General features: G+C 37.1%; 1 long non-coding RNA gene across 1 annotated transcript; it reads right to left on the bottom strand.

The window, feature by feature from the left end:
* Positions 1-3,482: 3,482 nt before the first annotated feature.
* On the bottom strand, positions 3,483-17,733 carry LOC129430294 (uncharacterized). Its single transcript, XR_008639489.2, has 5 exons — positions 17,719-17,733; positions 13,450-14,418; positions 13,278-13,355; positions 8,406-8,650; positions 3,483-4,242 (listed from the first exon to the last, which is right to left on the bottom strand). It is a non-coding gene; the product is annotated as an uncharacterized lncRNA (long non-coding RNA).
* Positions 17,734-19,303: the final 1,570 nt, after the last annotated feature.

Genomic DNA, 19,303 nt, shown 5'->3' with positions numbered 1-19,303 from the left:
AAATATACACTGTAAAAAATTTCTGTAGAAATTACAGTATTAATGGGTATTACTGGCAACTAGCTGCCAGTAACTTACTGTAGATTTTACATTTATGTTATTTACTGGCAACATTTTGTTCAAAGTTAAATGAACATGAAACATTTTCAGACTTTATCTTCTACAGTAAGTTACTGGCAACCAACTGCAAAATTACAGCAATTTTTTTACAGTGTAGATTGCCGTAAAATCTCATCATTGGCAGGGAAACGTTTTATTTTAATTGACGAGATAACTCAGCAATGGCGGGGAAAGAGTTAATGGAATGTGCTTTGGCGGGCAACTCACAGACTCACGTGCAGGCAACTACCGGTATTTACTACAGTTTTTTCACTAATGCTAATTTAATAGACGTTTCATCGGACCCATGGGCGGTGACACGATTACGTGTCTAGTCCGAACTTTACTTCCAGTTTCAGTTTTTTTAATGGTCTGACTAGTTGCTAAACTGAACAAATACCTTGTCGAAAATAACAAATGTTTTGTTTTCCTAGGTAATCTACATGTTGTTTATTTTGCTTGTTATATAAATAAACTATGTTTAAAGTACTTTGTTGTTTATTCTTAGTGGACTTTACCAGAAGTTACGTGTTCACCACGAAAGCCGCTTGTTGTTACTGCTGAAATCAGCTATAGAATATTATACAACTTTCTGGTTCTCGAATCTGATTGGCTAAGAGCTATGTGATATTGTGCTGATATCAGCACTGTAACCGCTTCACCTTTCGTATCATTCCGCCACCTAGTGAATGGAGGTCCTAAGCAGGCTCATCTCTGAATGGAAAAACACAGACGCGCTGTGTGAATTACTCTCCGTGTGTCTCATTAGTTTACTAGCTCATAAATCAGTCTGTAAATCCCCAATCGGAAGTTATTATTCCGTCAAAGATCAGCGCTCTTGGATGTTACGTTAAAGTTAATGGGAGAAATGTCTTGTCACATCGTGTGGACGATTAACACTTGGAAAGAGGAATATAAACACTCGTTTTTTTTTCTGGAGCTATATTTCTTATCAGAACGCGAAAACACCGTGGAACTGCAGGTAAGCCCCGCAGCTTTTAAATGTGGACATTGACCATTTACTTTATCGTGACGTGACTATTAAAACATGTTATGAGATATCGCCACTGGTATATTTATAAGCAGCATGCAAAAACATATCTCTGACACTTATAAAAAACCGTTTTATATAGTACTGACAAGAACAACGTTTAATAATAATAATCGAGTGCTCGTATCACGTTAAGAATAAATGAGAAAGCAATAGTAACGTTATACAAGTAGTTTTATTAACTTTTACCTCGCGCCAAAACAATAACAACACAAAATACACTAAATATGAATTAAAAAACAAGTAATAGTTTGATCATGACACCAAATACTGCTGATTTGATCTCATTTTGATGATCATAAACAAACAAGGCCAACATGAGAGCCAGGGAATCCCTGTCAGAGATGTAGCCCAGAGAGGGCGGTGGTCAGCGGGGCGAGTGAACACTGACGTCCGCTCATGCTTTGGTTCTCATTCGTACCGAATCTCACTAAGCAAACGTTCAAACAGGCGCTATCTTTACTAATCGACTGCAGATTTAAATATAATACATATACATTCTCGACTGAACTAATCTTAAAACTACACTTTGTGACCAAGAAACGGTAATATAAAGAAACGGCTTTTCCGTCCATTGAGTTCTTATGAGCTTCAAAGCAGCCGAAAGTTTTACCTGTCATTCTGGCCGCCCTCAAATCCGTGGCGGAAGAAGTAGTTCTCAAACAAAGAGGCTTTTAAAATAACTCCGTTGTTGTTTTCTAGTTTTCGTTTTTCAAACGTGTGCCGTCGAACTGTTGTATAAAAGCAATATCGCTCTCGGAGTCGTGTGATATAGCTCTATATCATCACGGCTGTGATTAGGCCAGAGGCACGAGGCCGTAGGCCGAGTGCCGGATGATATAGAGCTATATCACCGTGATGATATAGAGCTATATCACACTCCTACTCCAGCGTTATTGCTTAAATTATTGTGTTATTGTGTAGTAATTAAAGCAACACTATGTGAAATCGTCTCAGAATTCTCCCATGTGGTTGACATTGTCTGTCACCAGTGTAATAAATACTGTCTTTGTAAAAGCCTCTCCGTGGGCAGGGCAATACACATGAATTTGTTGACTAAGCTCATGGAACCGGTGAATGCAGAAATGGGCGAGGAAGGGCTAGGCTGTGTGTTCCTATACTCTTAGAAAGGATTTACACATCTTTGTGCATTAAACTTTTAACACATTATGTGTAAAAGTAACACAAAATGTGTTGTTTTAATTACGACACAGAGATGGGTGGATTCTGGGACAACACATTTACTGCTGTTAGCATTGCATTGTGAGCAAATCTTTCAAACATGGTAAGGAGCGTCACATTTCCAATGACGTCAGAGGTATTCAGGCCAATCACAACGTACAGATTAGCTGGCCAATCAGGGACACACCGCTTTTCAGATCCGTGCATTTCAGGAAGAGAGTGAAATCTTGAGCTTCAAAAATGTACAGTATGTGGAAAATAATGTGTTTTTTTAACAATAAACCACACAAACACATTGTATTATACCAAATACACAAAATAACGTTTTTTAGCAATGAAATAGGTGCACTTTAAGTGATCTTGATTACACCACTACGACAGTAATGCGAAAATGATATCATATGCCTTAATAAAAAAATATATAGTTTTTCACTATTTCAAAATTAACCTTCATTTGCAGTATGCATTATAACATAGCCTGCTGCTCTTTGTAGAACAAAATTAATGCATTGTTTCATACCATTTTTAAAAATGGTATTCAGTAAGCCGGTACTGTGCACACAGCCATTGTTTCCCTACATCTGTGCTTTGTTCAGCGTATGTAATGCCATCTGTTCCTTGTGATCTCGGTTACATCAAGTTTCCTCAACGCGTTTCATTCTGAAGGGTTTGTAGCTGTGATTTGTTTCTTTGTTCACTCAGCAGCAGCTTGCGTATTTTTGATTATGATATTGGATTACTTTTATTACTCAGCTGGATTCTGATTTTAATATTGTGTTTGCAGTTTTGAACATGCAATAAAACTGTGCGCTTGAAGTCTTCGTTCTGATTACATCTTGTGTTACACTCGGTGCCCGTGTATTAAAAAAAAATGGGTCAGTAGAGAACAGCCAGTGAAAAGCAGAATAATTATGAGCCCTAGAGAAATGCTTGACCTTTGATTCATGACACACCAAATATTCACAATATAATTAGGAGATAAAATTTCACCGCAGCAACCATGTCATCTTAATCCCAAATGCTCAGCATAAATTATTCTCTCTTAATGATTAAAAATAATTAAAACACATTTTTCTCTGAGCGATGTATCACATGTGAATGAGAGAGGCAAGCTTTAAGAAATCTGAAAAAAAAGGCTTCTTATTACATATTCACTTACATCAGATCTTTATTAATTTTACATCTACATAACAAACATTTTGCAATTTGCAACAAGAAGGAAATTAAGAACAAAGGTATGATACAATGTGGATATGAATTGCAAAGGTAGATCCCACTAGTGTACAATGGTTGAAGTTGGAAGCATTTAAAAGTGACTCCATCTGCAATGTCAGATAAAAATTGTCCTGTCACTGGGGTGCTACCCTTTCAAAAAGTACACATTTGCACACACAAAAAGTTCATATTGGTACCAAATATATACATACGTGTACCTAAATGGTATACATTATGACTTCTTTAAAGGGTACTGCCCTAGTGACAACTTGGGACCATTTCTGAACCTAATTTTGATTTAAAGTAGATTTAAAATAACTTAATTCATTGTAATTTTCATATAAAACACTGTTGTCATCATGAAGCTTAATTATGAGAATAAGGGAAATTAATTTTTATTGCACTAACTAAGGACATTATACTAGTTCAGTCCAAAAACCTACAGCAGTAGCTGCTTCACTGCATCTTTGTTTGCGGTCTACAGATTTCTATGTCATCTGCCATTTTGAATTAATCTGATAGATTTTTGGATTACCTTATCTGTGAACAAACACATGGATACATTGATGTGTAATGCTGTATGAAATTGACTTGTATGTAAGGTTTATAAATGTTACAGGTTTTGGAAAAGAGCAAATGTCTTTGTTTCTCTTAATTTGAGTAGGACACGACTGTATTAGAGATCTGCAGGAGCTCTGTGAAAGAAAGAAAAACAACAAATTAGGCAAACATTGCAGCAAATCCCATTTGAAATAACTACTATATAAAAACTATCATAAATAGTAATAAAAAAAACATGACTTTGAGTGGGCTCAATAAAGAAACAAATCTAAGTGGGGCACAAGATGACTGTTTAAAATCTGATGTTTCATTCCCATGTACCTCGAGTTTTATTCCACTCCTATAGATGTTATCCAGAGTAGGGAACACACTGTCCCTGCTTACAATTTATTTGTTCTCGCTCTGTCCCGCCTAACCCAACACAGTCACATTACTGTTAGCTCAGGGTTGATTTCTTAAATATCATCTTTCAATATAATGCCCAAGAAGGACTTATCTTTTAGGAACATTTTTTTTACGATCTGAGGCATACATTGTCTTTATCCTTAAAGTGACTACATTGCATTTTTTTTAAGTGATGTTGTCTACACTGTTCAGGCAAAAGTACAAAAGTTCTGAATAATCCTGGGATATTTATAACAGCGTTGGGTTAAAAGGTGTTGAGCCCAGGTGTTGGGTTGAAGGGACAGCTCACGAAAAAAATTTAATTCGCTCTTCATTTATTTACTCTCATGTTGTTACAGATCTGTAGAAATGTCTTTGTTCTGATGAACATGACTTAGCCCCCAAGCTCTGGAATGATTTACCAAATAATGTTTGAGTATCAGACAGTCGATCAATTTAAATCTAAACTTAAGACATTCTTCTTTAACAAAGCATTCACATAAAATGTAATATACTGAGTAATATACTTATGCCGCAATAGTTAGCCTGTCTGGAACCGAGCTGATTTAAACCACAATACTGTATGACACTTGCATTACATGTGAACGGCCCCTACGCTAATAGGATTCTGTATCTCTCTCCCTGGCTCGACCCGAGGACGAGAAAAACAGACCCAGTTTCTGCTGCTGTGAAGGTCATCACACCACTGATCTACTGACCGTCCTTCAAACGTGATGCCCAGCCGATGCCTGACCAACGACCACCGGCGGGACCAGTTTAATCCGCTTACCGTTCACATACCCCGATAATATTTATATATATGCATCTCTCTCAGGGGTTTTTCTACTCCTAGGAGTTTTCCCCCTGGACTAGCCAGGAGGGTTTTTCTCCTAGGGGTTTTTTCATCCCCTGGAGAGTCCGCCACCATTGGCTTAACTTAATACTTTACTCTATGCATTACATTAATACTACGCTTGCTTGTCTATGCTTTTCCTACATCTATAAATGTAAAGCTGCTTTGAAACAATTAACAATTATGAAAAGCGCTATATAGACCATTTCAAAAGATGTAAATACTGGTCCAGAAGCACTTCCTGTTTCAGTTTTTAACACTAGATAAACGTTGGCATAAAATAAACCAACAGAACATATAGAACTGAACTCTTTTAAAGATAATGATATATGTGAAATTAAAAAAAGGTCACAAACTGTAACAGGAAGTGTTTCTGGACCAGTGTTGTTTACATCATTTGAAATGGTCTATAAATAAAATTGAATTGAATAAATATATGTTTGCAACCAAACCGATCATGAGCCCCATTCACTTCTATAGTAGGAATGAATAAAGAATACTGTGAAAGTGAATGGGGCTCACGGATGGTTTGGTTACAAACATTCCTCAAAATATCTTAATATTGACCCAACAATGGATTTTGGTTTGCATTTTGGTTTGAATCAACCCAGCATAGGTTAAATTACAACCCACCCACCGGGTTGGTTTCATTCCTTATTGACCCAACGCTGGGTTGAAAAAACCCAGCAATGTTTAGAGTGTAGTAAAATAAAAGTTTCTTTGTTATTCACTGAGGAAATAAAGTGTTTAAATGCAAAACCCTCCAAGTGCGCAACTGAGCTGTGTTCTTATAAGAAAAACTGATAAAATGTTTTATTTACTTTTAGGTTCAGTAATAGGGTGGTCCTTATTTTTCAACTTTTAAAAGTTCATGCTCTCACCCCAACAATATGTTTGAATAAATAAAAAGGGAAAAAAGTCAATATTTATTAATATTTAGTGGTTGCTCAAGACCTTTAAAGTTAACACATTCGCGTATTCTGTGCTACTTTGTGCTAGCATGTATAATTGTTTAATAATATATACTTACATGTATGGCAGCAATGGACTTATTTGAGCATGCTCCATGCAATTAAAACTGTTGTTTTAGTTGTGATATGTCTTTCAAAGCAAGAAAGCTTCAATGTGAATGAAGCACAATAGACAATATACACTCACAGAGACAATGGCTGAAGCAACACCAAGCAAGTCTGCTATATGGTTACTCGGATCAGTACAGACTGAAATAACTGGAACAAAGTTACCCTCCAAGCAGCAAGTTTTGTGTGTGTTGTGCATTTTTAAATAGTAGGCTACAGTTTTTTTTCGGAAATATGCAAAGGCTTTGAGCAACCTCTAGATATTGTAGGAACAATTCAACATTTTGCACAGTGTGTTTCTATTGATATCCTAACACATTTAGGGAGTGAGAGTTGAACATTTAAAAAAAAAGGACTACCCTATTCAGTAACTTCACTTTAATGGGAATTAAAAGATTATTATTCAGTAATTAAAATTACGCCTTTTTATAAATGTTACTTCAGTCATCTCAGTTTTTTTTGTCTACGTTTAACAGCAAAACCCTCTATGTGCATTCAAGCTTTTTAAAAACCTAAAAAAAAAAAATCACTGAAGATACAACTCGAAACATTGCAAATGATGAAATCAGAATTCAAAAGCTAATTAAAAACTGAACTACACATTAGGGGCGCTCGTATGTATGTGGCAGGTACTTTCGTGTTGCATTCAGGATTTAGTACTCGCAAGTTTGCATGTGATGCTTCACATTCATCTTCCGCACAACTAGAGGACTTTGTTGAAAATTTGCTGTGGCATTTAATGGATTTGCCAACAAAGCTGTAATTCTGAATGGCCTGTGGCCGGGATATGAACCAAATGTATTTAATGAACATATATGTGCCGAGAGCATTTGGTTAATATCAATGAGTGTTTCTCAAATCCGAGGATGCGCCCTAGGAAGTCCTCCATGACTTAAACGCTAAAACGAGACTGTCTAGTCATAACGGTTCCCACCCCCGTGGTCTTGTCATAAAAAAAACTTTAAAGTGAGAAGATGAAGATAATGCAACACATCACCACAAAAAGTTATTACAACTTTCCATTAATTCAATACTGTGAATGAGAATCATATATCATCCCTTTGTGGTCGCCCGGTTCTATACAGAATTTGCAGTTTAACATTGTGATTAAATTACAAGTAAAACAAAAACATTGTGTTTTCCTTGTTTTTATTTCATATTGAAAATAGGTGAGCTCTGTGCCCACTCGTTTCCTACTAATGTTTGGCTCATATTTAAAAAATAAAATTAGGTGACGAAAGTGCCAATTTGATTCTCGTGATATTTTTGGAATGCGTGCAAGGTATTGTGGGGATTTGAGGGCACGGCGGATACAGTTCATGCATACTTCAAAAGTGGCCGAATGAAGGACACGAAGCCTTTGAATTGAGATGTCCGTCGACGATGCGTGAAGATGTGGCAGCAGAGATATGCATCCTTTCTAGGACACATCCTCACATTTGAGAAACACCCATTATCCAATTTTGAATGGAGGTGGCGTTTAGCGGCTTTTGCATCTGAGCTCTTAATATATTCAGCAGTGATCACTAATGCAGAGCACTCTTTGTAATGGTTGCCATTCACAGATGAAGTGTGCACTATGTCTCTTAGCATTTTTAATGCAGGCTCACCAGTGTACTTACACTGCGTACACAAATAATCAAACAGAATAGTGTATAAGTGTGCTCAGTGTGACACAACTTGGTTGTCTCATACGGACGTTTAATAAAATATCAAACACACATCGTTATTTTTATAGGCTTCGCTCTGCCCACCCTTAACGCAATGCAGAGGTTACCTTACAGTACTGCAGAGGTTTATTGTGCAACCTTTGCAAACAAAAACTGCTTGAGAACATACAGTAAAAAGTTTGTGTTTCCAAAAACAAACTCAATTAAGTAATTTTTATATACCGACACGTTTTGACAATGTGCTAGGCTTTGACTTTTACTTTGGACAGGGGAGGGGGAAAGAACATAAGTACTCCATCCTTGATACTTACACACAAACATTCGGATACACATGCCGCACATGGCAACAACGCTGGCGATATTAAGACACCGGCCGCACTCAGGACTCATCAGACATCTCTTGGTACTCATGCAGCATCTCTTGCAGCCTCCTCCCTGCGACTTATCAGGAGAGCTCTGGTTGGTATTGCTGGTGTGTTGCTGCGTAACGACCTCAGAATAGTCCGGCGGTGGCTCTTTTCTGTAATCCTCCATGGCTCAGTCTACCAGATCAGACCTGAAGGAAGAATGAGAGACAGTTATGCTCAGATTCATGGGTGCGGAGAATCAATCGATGATAATTACGCTCCAGTATCTGAGACCATCCTTTCATAGTCATTAACTGATATGGAAATGGATCGATGCTCTATGGCTTTATCTGAATGTTGACGACTCGCATTGGTCCCTGGAGAACGCCCATGTTGGAATGTTGTTTTGATCCTTCAATGACAATTTATGGCGGGGCTCACCTATTTTTACATTTGGCATTCATTTGGTGATCATAGAAACTGGTATAACAAGTGACGTAGTTGCAAGATGAATTTGTTTGTATTAAGCAAGAGCAGACGTTGAATCTACGGACACTACCAAAACTCCTGATAGATCCTGACAGCGTGACCCATCCTGGCAAATTGAGTTGCAATAAAAAAAAAATCAAAAATTTGTTAAATTCACATTCTCTGAATAAAAAATGCTGCATAATTAGATGTATATAAAATGAAAGAACTGGAAAGAGTCAATTTAGACAGCTTTAAGATCTAATATAAATGTTACACTTTAGAAAATATTTGGTTTGAAAAAATATCTGAAGGTATAACAGATTTTGTCTGCATGAATTCTTGTCGAAACATATTTTTATACTGTAAATCTGTGTATATTGGGAATTGCACAACGTCTGCTTTGTGCGCACCCTTTTGATGTGTTAGTCAATGCGAGGAAGATAGTTTTTGTGTCTTGGGCTCTTAATACAGTAACTTTTTCACTTTATTTTCTCATTCCCAAGCATTTTAAAACCGAAACCAAAACATCTGATGTTTAAGTGGTTTGCTTCCAATGGACAAGCATCCTTTGTGTTATAGGAAAGACTTAAGGTCGGCTATACCTCTCAGAAAACGTATAAAGATCATTTTAGATGTTTAATTACAAATTTTGAGTATTGGGATCGAGGGCTTAATGTACTTCAAACCTGTATCTTAAAATTAGCCCATTAGCATTTCAACTCATTTAGACAGCACATGTCACATATAGTTGTAAAGTTACTTTGTACTGTAGTTAGTAGATATCTAAAGCCCGGGATACACTGCACAATTATTGGCTGTCCCAGAAGAAAGATTGCCATCGAGAAACAATCGTCGCGATTTGTGTGATCGTGGCTCTTCATCGGTGGTCCCATATCGTACAGTGAGAGAGGTTTAAAGACGGCAAATTGTTAATTTGAATTATATCCGGAGCTCCGTATCAAACTGGATCTAAGATATAGCTAACAAACAACTGTATGTAAATACAGAACAACAGTAACTACATCATTTTAAAATATTATTAAAAAAAAACTTAACCGAACCATTAAGCAGACTTAGAATTTAGATGTCTACAGTAAATAATAGATGGCAACAGTAAATAATGATAATGATAAATAATTATTCTTCTAAATATCAATAAGCTTCATTAATAATAAAAATAATAATAAAAATATTACAAATTGTCATGCAATTATTAATGTGTCTTTAATCCCACTCTTTAAACTCCCAAATAAAACAATTTTGTTTCTTTCCACTTCCCCGGTTTCTCTTCTTTGCCATCTTTTGTGTGTCAATGGCGTAAAATGAGGGCGTGGGGAGGCAGAGACTTGAATTTATATGGGCGTGTTATTCTAATGAAGATCGTTTTCATCTCCGGCATTTATGAAGGGCAGGTATTGCTTACACCTGAATTTCAAAAGGTACGCACAGCTTCATAAATCAGGCAGTGAGAGGAGTGCAAGCATAATCTTACGCCAACATATACGGCCGTTTCTACGCAAGAATGATAAATGAGGGCCAGTGTGCTACGATCTGCGTACTGGTATTTGTTTACCACGAGCGCATGCTGTTTACGTTGCGCTAACTTATGTCGCAGCCGTCGAAGCTTCCGTGTCATCATCGTACAGTTTACGCACCTGTCGTACCAGAGTTTAAATGATCCATGTCGCACAGTGTGATAAGGTAATGATCTTATAAGAGTGCAAAAATCCTGCAGTGTATTTCGGCCGTAGCCTCTTATGGAACGGCTGAAATTCCACAAGGGGGCGTATTTGTTCCTCAGACGTTGCACAATAAACGTGACATTCGAATATATTCATTATAAATCATAAATGAAAAGTGAGATTGGAACGAATGTCCGTTAGTGAACTAATTGTATACACTATTTATATCGTAAATGTCAAGATTGTGAGATGAACAAATCGTTTTGGATTAAAAGGCTTGGATATTCCATTTCCTTGGACTTTTGGGGATTTATAAACAATTTGTTTTGGAAAATTTCACCGAAGCGGATAAAGGGAAGATTTTGAAGGCAAGTAAATATCCTAAATCGGCGCCGCCTGGTTCAGGTAACTAACAACTAGATTACAGTTTTAGGACCGCTATAAATCATATTATGCTTTGTGTGTGCGCTTAATGGAATCCCGAAAGTCTAAGCTTTCAAACGATGTGCCGCATGACCGTATATTTTGAAGATTTAATGCTTCAAAGTTACAATGACGTAATGCAGCCTCACGTGCAAGGAATGGGGTGTACCGTGTACGGCACAGTGTTCCTTATCAGGTTAAAGTGGACTGAACCTTTTTTGCAATGAAGCTTCTGTGGTAGTTTAAGGTTCTTTATGAAAGCTCAACCTGATTTTGCCAAGCGAGAGATGTCCTCAAGGCAACATATTCTGTTGACCCAAGGACAACATTTGAAAAATAAGACCTAAACCTATCCCAAACCCCCAACCATAACCGAACCCTAAAACACCACCGTTTTACAATATTTTACCATGTTCTTACCTCAAATTTGAAAAAAGTTAGGCATGTATTAATTTGTCTATGCGTGCACTTCATTTTTGTACAGCGCCTCGTGAATCTGTTAGCCTAGCCCCATTCATTCCTCAGGATCAAAACATTTAGTAGCCACCAAACACTTCCACGCTTTCCCCATTTAAAAACTGTTACATGAGTAGCTACACAAGTAAGTATGGTGGCACAAAATAAAACGTGTTGATTTTTTTTAAGTGGATCAAAAATGAGAACTATATTGTATGGCGGAAGAGCACTTCGACCTCACACACAGTAACATCATCGCTCTTGACATCATCACTTGAAGTGCTGCAAACTAAGTGCTCTTCTGCCATACATTATAGTTCTCATTTTTATCCACACTTACTCGTGTAACTACTCATGTAACAGTCTTTAAATAGGGAAAACATGGAAGTGTTTGGTGGCTTCAAAATTCATCCTGTTTGGATCCTAAGGAATGAATGGGGCTAGGCTAAATGCTAACACATTTACAACACGCTGTACAAAATGAAGTGCGCGCATTGAAAAAAGATATGTATTCATTTGTCTAAGTTGAGGTAAGAACATGAAAAACGGTGGTAATGACCTTTAAACTGAAAACTTCTTTCTGAAATCTGATTGGTTGATTGAAATGTTTCAACAATGTTGCTCTGAGGACATCAACCACTTGGTAAAATCAGGATTGCCCTTTAGGGAACCATACAGTTGGACCAGAAACCTTTATTTTTAGGAGTGTAGAGCATGACTGTAACATGAGGGTCATGCAGGTTCAGATTCCCCCCAAAAATACACAAAATTGATTTTAATAATATATTTATTTATTTATATAGCGCTTTTTGGCAACGTTGAGTTGCCTCAAAGCAGTTTTAAATGTAAATTATTATTATTATTATTATTATTATTATTATTATTATTATTATTATTATTATTATTATTATTATTATTATTATTATTATTATTATTATTATTATTATTATTATTATTATTATTATTATTATTATTATTATTATTATTATAAAAAGAATACATGATATGCCTTTCTGTTTTATAATGTATATACATGTAAATGTTCATATTTAATATTTAACGCATGTTATTTATTTGAAAAAAGACAGACTGTCCATTAACCCAACTAGAAATTTAAGATGCAACCACAACATTTTTAATTGAGATACATCACTTTTTAAAAAAAATCACTTTAAAAAATTGACGGTCAGTCGTCGAAATTGTGATTTATATAAATCGAAAAGCTGACTAAATAAGCTTTCCATTGTATGGTTTGTTAGCATAGGACAATGTTTGAATGAGATACAATTATTTAAAAATCTGAGGATGCAAAAAAGAGAGAAAATTGCCTTTTAATTTGTCCAAATGAAATCCTTAGTAACACATACTACTAATGATAAATACATTTTGATATATTTTCAGTAAGAAATTTACAAAATATCTCCATTGAACATGATCTTTACATATTATCCTAATGATTTTTGGCATAAAAAAATGTGTTGTTGCTATTGCTCATGACTGGTTTTTGTGGTCCAGGGTCACAAATATGTAAAAGTAGGCCTACATAAAACATTTACAAGCCAAAACATATACCAAGATGCTTCTCGTATCTTTCGTCTTATCTTTATGTTCGACAAAGCGCACATATTATAGCTCAGAGCTTTCAAACAAGCACGATCTGGATGACACTTTTATTAAAGCTAACTTTTCACAACAAAAAAAATCTGTTCCAATCAAATCATTTACCCAAGGACAGGGCTGCAGGCCATGATACGTTTCAAATCACTGAAATTAAAAAGAGAAGTGCCATTTCAATTCACCTTACCTTTTCCAAGTGCCCTCCGAGTGCAAGACTCCTGTTTTGTTCTTCAATCGTCTTTTCTTCAGTCCTTCACTGTTCTCGCTTTACGAAATTGAATGAGAAGAAATTAAAATCCTCAATCACTACTCTGACACAAACTACACACAATCTTTCCTTCTCACACACTCCTGTTTACCTTTTGAAGCTGGGAGCTTCTTTTCATCTTGTAAAAACCATAGTTAGTTCAACTTCCAAACGTATATCCTTGTCATGAGATTGTCAGGGCTGATATGACACACGCCTGGGCGGACTCTGAAATATAAATACTCTACCTCTGACAGCACGTTTCACAGGGTGTGTGAGGCAAGTTTTTCCTGCTTGTCCTCTGAGAAAATGTAAAGTCATTTGATTTAGCCTTTAGATCCAACCCTGCTTCAGCACACCTGCCTCTCATTTTTGGGTATAGCCCGTAAACAGCTTGATTAGCAGGTTCAGGTGTGTATGATTAGTGATGGATGTGAACTCTGCAGGAACAGGGTTGGTGACCACTGGTCTAGACCAATTTCAGTTTATAGATGTTTCAGCAGTAACAACATAAACAAACAGCTTACATAAAACAAAAGTAGCTTCCGATAAACTTCCACAAAGAATCAATAACAACAGAGTGGTTTTAGAGTAGTTTACTTCTGATAACAAGCAAAATAAATAACAAGTACATGTAGATGACCTTAGTTCAAATCAGAAACTACATTGAGCTAATGTTAAACGTATACAATGTTAACTACAGATCGGCTGCCAAATCTCCTTTCACAACGCAGTGATCTATTATTGTCATCTCCCCCCGTCTTTAGGAAACTAACATATTTGGTATTTTCGCGTGTGTCAAATAAAAGCGTCTATATAGAATCACTTGTATTTTCTATTACAATACATTCATTGTGTGATAGAATTGAAAGCACAATCCATATACACAATGCATCATGGCCTGTATTAACCGTGGTAGTACATCTGTAAAACAATTGTGATGTTTTCCCAATCTCTTGGTATACAGAAAATGCTTTCGCCAACTTAAACAGGTCCCCAGCTTGCCCTTTAGATCCCATTAAAGTCTTCAGATGTAAACTCCGTGTGACACAATCCAGCTGTCTTCCTTTTAAATGAAAACCTATGGACCAAGAAATCAGACAATGTCGTTTATCTTTTGAAGTCTGTGTATATGTAATACGTTTTAAGATGTTGGTTTGCGATATACCTCGTCTAATATTTCTGATATAAACTGATATTTTACAAAAGGATCAGATCCATTTTAATACTTGGTTACACCTATTTTAGTTACACCAAAAATAGACTTCCTTATGAATGCATGTTCCTAGTCTTATTGTGTACAGATTGTGTGTGCGTGTTATTTAAAATTTAAAGCTTTGTCACCGTATCCTTTACATAAACTTACTTCACACTTTCATTTGTTTGATGTTTGAACTCCTGAATTTTTTTTAACTCATTTTAGTTTTCAACTCCTTTTCAGCATCCCAATGTATAAAATAAGGCAAGTTTATTTAGCACATTTCATAGACAGGGGTAATTCAAAGTGCTTTACATGGAAATGAGAAAACAATTAGGAGAATACTACTAATAATAATAATTAGAAGAAAATAAATGTAATTTTTGAAAACAGTGTGTTGAAAAAAAAAACAGAAATAAAATAATCTATAACTTAAACTTGTTTTTCAATTAGTTTAGTACTTTAGTTTTCATCGGGGTGAAAGTATTGTACAGCAGGACGAAAGTAACAAAGCGATTTTCTCAGAGCCCCGACTACATTTGCATTCCAATGACCGCATACGCAACCCTTGACAGAGCCGACAAATATTGCATAATCTCATTTTCATTTCGTGCGTGTAGGTACAGAAAGCTGTTTTCGACCATGGTAAGTAAATTCGAAAAGCGATCATTTTTTTTCTTATAACGCAGTGTTTCTGGTTTCATGTGTTACAGTATTGATCAAACTATTTTAGTTTTTCCAAATAAAAGTAAATACATGTCAGGGGTTCCTGTCGGGAAGAAAGTAACACTTGTTCCTTTTGTCCCGCTGCTAATAGACCCCTAAATCGCCTATGTCACCGCTCTAGCTGGAGTAGGGTGACCAGATGAGATTGGCTGAAATTCGGGACGGGGGTCTGATGTTACGGGGGGGGGCATCCAATAATAGTTTAATTTATTTACTTTATATAATAATAAAAGATAATGAATTTCAAACAGAACCAATCATATTATTATAAGTACCTATGCATAAATAAATTGATATAGTATGTATAGAACTATTTATACCTCATAGTTTTCTTTATTTTACTTAATAATAAAAGATAATGAATTTTAAACTAAAGTTACTGAACCAATCATATTTTTATTAATATAAGTACATACATTTATATAATACCTATAGAAGTATTTTTTTAACACAGTGAGTGCCTCGCCACCAACCTGACTCCTGCACGCGACTGACTGTCACTGCCAGCACTTTCAACTGTCCTCGCGGTTGCTGCAACTTTCGATCTACTCTATAAAACAAAAAGGCGACAAAAAGGTCCTATTGTCTTTATGATTAAGAGGGGCTGGACACACCAAAACCTTTAAACGCGGCTGAAAACGCCTTGAGGACGCCATATGCCAGCTGTTTTCAGCCGAGCGCTTTGGTAGCTGTGATACTTCAGCTGTGAGCCGGTTGGTTGCTGTGGTAATGTCCCGCCTCTCCTCCACTGTAATTGGACGGCCCGGTGAGAACTGACATTGACGAGCGGACTCGGAGGGTTTCACTCAAAGTTTAATATTTTTGAACCCCGAGCGCCGGGTTTCAGCGCGGAAAAACCCCGCTAGCTGCTTGCTTATTTGAAAAACGCTGAGTTTCCATTGGAATCAATTGAAAACATGCGCCGGCCGCAGGCATAAAAGCTTTGGTGTGTCCAGCCCCAGCTTCAGAGCAGGATTCGGGATTTGGGACAGCAGCTTAGATTCTGGGACTGACCCGAATTTTTCGGGACTTCTGGTCACCCTAAGCTGGAGGCAAAAAATAAATGGGAACCCATAGCAGGCGTGCTAAAAGTTTGAGGTTTTGACTTTAAAATGTGTTTTGCCTGCCAGAATAGAAGGAACATTACTTTTAGTGCAAAACTAAAGTGTTACCGGATCCCGGCAGACATTTCTTCATCAAGACGACAATTGTGGTTAAATGCAATATGGCGTACAGACTGGACAGAGACGATCATAAATAATGCTTGTGTTTTTTTTTTTGTGGTAAGTAAATAAATGCTTTTCTTTAAACAAATGCATCTATTTGTAAATGTTTTTAAATGCTACCTTAAGGATTTATTGTATATGATGACTCTGTACCTGTGGATAGGGTGAGATGAGAAACATTTTAAGTAATGCTTTGTAAAAATCCCATGGCGCTGTTCTAGTGCTGAAACGCTTCGGTTCTCTGCGCGTTTGTAAATTCTTTATCTCTTGTTTGTATTTTAAGAGTACAAACCATTTCTTGCATATTTGCAAATTATTTTATAAGATTACAATGATTATGTAAGATATCAATACATTTACAGCAATTAAAAGCCTGCCATTTGTACTTCTATGACTAAAAGAAAAACATTTTTTAAAGGTTTTTATTCAAAAAATAAAAATTACAATAAAATGAAAACAACAAATTTTTTAACACTATTCTTAAATTGGGGGTCTTCTTCCTCCGCTTAGTTTTTCAGTTTACAAAGTCCGTTATCTACATAGGGATTAGAGACAGCGCCAGCGCAACTGGCTTTTAAAGGGGATGAGAGATAAGACTCTCATTGGTTTATTGCACGTTACACCCAAAACACACCCATTACTCATTAGGAAAATATGAACAACCCTTTTCGCTCGGTGCACAAACCATTTTTCATGTCGTTAAATTGGCATCGGACACGCCCATTTAGACCGCAGTGTTTCCCACAGGATTTTAAGGAGAATGTGGTGGTGATGATAATAATGTTTTAGTTAAACTGGTTTCACCCTTCCTTTTTTCTTACCTTTTTTATAATTATTAATTAAGCAGTCAGATTTATCCAAAGCAACATACAGTACAATATGAATGAGAGAGCATTCAACGTTTTGTCAATGAACTAACAATAAGTGTAGGCTATAGTTAATGTCCTATTTATTTAGTTTTCTAACCTTTCCAACTGTTCAAATGATTTTTTACCGAAACTTGTTTTGCCTTTTTTTGTAGTCAATGTCTTATTTTTCATTTCTTTTCATTTCTCAACTCGTTCTCTCCAACTTCCCAATGGTTAAAAGTTCACTGAATCATGTTGACACTGAAGCTCATACATTTTAAAATGAAGCACCTCAACGTGCAGTCTTTCTTGACTTTTACTACCCAAACCTTATGCCACACACATTGCAGACACAGAATACTGATGTTTAATACTCCTCCTACCTTCTCATCTCTGTGTAGACGTGGACTGCTCTGTGTTGAAGACTGCAGCGCAGGCGTGTGCCATCCGTGTGCACAGGAAGCACACAGTGTAGCTACAGTCGTCCGAACAGATCGCACAGCAGCTGTCCAGACAGAACTGACAGCACAGGTTACAGCATCGATCCAGGCAGGGCTGGTGCTTGTGGCATTCGCACAGGCAGTCATCTCCACAGCTCTCTCTGCATCGAGGGCAAGAGGCAGTGACTTTACAGCAGCGCAGTCCCATATTTGCTTCAGTCAAACAATCTCTGCTTATTACGGCACTCCTGCGACCGCAGAGATCCCTAAATGCGACATTAATGCGTTGATAAGTGCGTCATTTGGGATGTTGTATGAAAACACGATTTTTTCCGCTCATTTGAACTATTCACAAAATAACCACAGACATGACAGTAAGTGTTTGTTAGCAGCAAGCTTATAAGCCCCAGGGCCGCCCCTCAAATGTGTCCGAGTCAATTATTAGATGGTGTCCCGTGATTAGCAGCCCAATAGAGAACAGCCACGAGTCTGTGTTTCTTCAGCATGACCGTGAATACGCTCGTAAAGGAGACTCCCGGGACCTTTATTGAAGATATTCACACAAACTGTGTGTGAATAAATTTGCTAAATGTCTAACTTGTAGCAAATGGAGCAAAACATCCCACGAGGGACGTCACATTTGAACCGGTCTACTCGGGACACTTTATCGTATCAGATTCAAGGCTGCGATAATGATGACTTGTGGGAAATTTACTCACTTTCTTCACATAACTATGTCAGCAAAAACAGAGGAAGATCTTTATTCGGCGATTTCCTCATTACACTGGACCTTGACTTAACAATTTTTTAAATCTTCTCAGAGGGCGAGCCATATTGCAGAGGTGGTGTCAGAACCAAACCCTCTGACACCCTGACTAATGTTAAGCAATTTGTAAAGCACAATTTTATTTATAAGGAATCACTTAAAAATACAAAAGTTGACCCACAGTGCTCTACAGTAACCATTGTTAGATATGCATGGGCAACATGGGCAGCCGCCAAGGGCAGTATTTAACAGCAAACGCCAAAATCTTGTGGGATGTTGGGTCCAGGAGTAGAATTAGGATGCAAACAATGGTTCTGGCTAGATGGGATACAGCTACAGCCTAAATCCGGTGAAATGTTGGGTTTATGGTTAGGTTTGGGGGTAGGATAAGGATGCAAACAGCGGTTCTGGCTAGATGGGATACAGCTACTGCCTAAACCCTGTTAAATGTTGGGTTTAGGGTTAGGTTTGGGGGTAGGATAAGGATGCAAACAGCGGTTCTGGCTAGATGGGATACAGCTACAGCCAAAATCCTGTTAAATGTTGGGTTTAGGGTTAGGTTTGGGTGTATGATAAGGATGTAAACAGCTGTTCTGGCTAGATGGGATACAGCTATAGCCAAAATCCTGTTAAATGTTTGGTTTAGGGTTAGGTTTGGGGGTCGGATAAGGATGCAAACAGCGGTTCTGGCTAGATGGGATACAGCTACAGCCAAAATCCTGTTAAATGTTTGGTTTAGGGTTAGGTTTGGGGGTAGGATAA

The sequence above is a fragment of the Misgurnus anguillicaudatus genome, chromosome 19 (genome assembly GCF_027580225.2).
Source record: "Misgurnus anguillicaudatus chromosome 19, ASM2758022v2, whole genome shotgun sequence".
Classification (NCBI taxonomy): domain Eukaryota; kingdom Metazoa; phylum Chordata; class Actinopteri; order Cypriniformes; family Cobitidae; genus Misgurnus; species Misgurnus anguillicaudatus.
Note: the sequence above shows the minus strand (reverse complement) of the source record. Positions and strands in the feature narration are given on the sequence as shown.